This window comes from Schistocerca gregaria, chromosome 10 (assembly GCF_023897955.1).
Source record: "Schistocerca gregaria isolate iqSchGreg1 chromosome 10, iqSchGreg1.2, whole genome shotgun sequence".
NCBI classification, from domain to species: Eukaryota; Metazoa; Arthropoda; class Insecta; order Orthoptera; family Acrididae; genus Schistocerca; species Schistocerca gregaria.
In genome coordinates, this window is record NC_064929.1 from 58,608,182 (window position 1) to 58,609,856 (window position 1,675).

The 1,675-nt window shown below is 48.5% G+C and overlaps 1 non-coding gene across 1 annotated transcript; it reads left to right on the forward strand.

Moving 5' to 3' along the window:
• Positions 1–200: 200 nt before the first annotated feature.
• Trnaa-cgc (transfer RNA alanine (anticodon CGC)) lies at positions 201–273 on the forward strand. Its single transcript has one exon. It is a non-coding gene; the product is annotated as a tRNA-Ala (tRNA).
• The last annotated feature ends 1,402 nt before the right edge of the window (positions 274–1,675 follow it).

Below are 1,675 nucleotides of genomic sequence, written 5' to 3' on the forward strand. Positions count from 1 at the left end.
CTCTTTCAATTTAAGACGTTAAAAACAGACGGAATTTGCATTTGTAATACCAGAGCATCGTAACTACTTGGAACCTTTGTGTATATGAACGTGTCCGCGCCTTTGTACTCTGCTCCCTTCACCGCTACAAACCAACCAACCATCGTGTCCGTGCGCATCAGAGTCGCGAAGAATGGGGAATAGCGCAGTTTGGTCGTGCCTGGGGCGTAGCTCAGTTGGTAGAGCGTTCGCTTCGCATGTGAAAGGTGCAGGGTTCAAGCCTCGGCGCCTCAATTTTTTGTGGTCAGTGCATGGTAAGTGTTGGTCGCGGCGAACCTAAAGGTACGCAAGATGTTGCAAAGCCAGCGTCACAGACTGATATGATGTATACTGATGTAAGGAGAGCAAGATGTAAGTGTGGGGACCGGCTGTTATCGAGGTGTCATCGAGTGCAGATCTGTCTTAGGTATCACGGCTTAACCTCATTGAAGTCTAGAGGTTGGACAACACGTTCGTCTTACTCAGAGCGGTGTCCGAACTCTATTTTCAACGTTATACGTGCCACTTTCATTGTGGCCAACTACGATTCGATACAGAATGCACGATACCTGAAAGACACCCTAACGGATACATAGAGAGTAGTGTTCGTCTGCTGAATAATGGGAGTGCAAGGGTCTGTGTCGTCTATATGGCTGTATGTAGCACCATTAGTCTTAGGGGGGGCGGTCGTAGCTCAGATGATAGAGCGCTCGCTTAGTATGCGAGAGGTACTGGGATCAATACCCAGTGCCTCCAGAGTTTTTAACACACCTACATGCGCACCTTGCCATGCAAGTGGAATAATTCTCAGCCTGCAGATGTGCCTAGGAAGATACAAGCGAATGATTAGCATTCACCATTGACAAGCGTGCTGTTATTAGTGCGCGGGAAGCACACTCCTCCCAAGCCTACACTTAATTTAGAAACAGTACAAGTGTTCCCGTAAGATTCTCAAGCCTATGTCGGAAAGATCTGCCTTGCGCCGAGTTCACGTAAATCCCACTGCACATTCCTATTCTTTGCGTGCAGTCGGCTGCTACTGGTGTTGCTAGTTGTGACTGCTGATAACAGATGCCGTAGCAATCAATTCATGGAGTGAGTCGTATGTTTTGCGATAGTCTGTCTCTGACAAGCAAGCACAGGTGACATAGGTGCGAACACAGGAAGCTAGCAGACCCTCGCTGCCTGCAGACACCGAGCAGCCACACTAGGAGGGCGGCCTAAGCCGTAGGCGAAATGTGCTCATTCGCTTTGGCGCGACGTCGAACTATAAATAATGCTGTCACTAGCGTGAGCGTTGCGTGAGCGTCGTGGAAAGTCGGAAAAGTCGGCTGCGTGGGTGAGAGCCAAGGTTGGGGAGCGTTTTGTAGTATGCGCAGTGCAATGGAGACGCGGAAACTTGTTGTGGCCCAGTGTTTTGCAGTTGGACGACAAGATTGGTACACAGTGGTAAAGAGCGAGGCACTGAGTTGGCATGAATAATGAAGTGCACAATGGGGCTCGAGATGGGTTTGTTACCTCAGGTGCTGTATGATTGTCGACAAGGAGTTAAAACGGAGCAATTTGTGACGGCTCTTTCAATTTAAGACGTTAAAAACAGACGGAATTTGCATTTGTAATACCAGAGCATCGAAACTACTTGGAACTTTTGTGTATA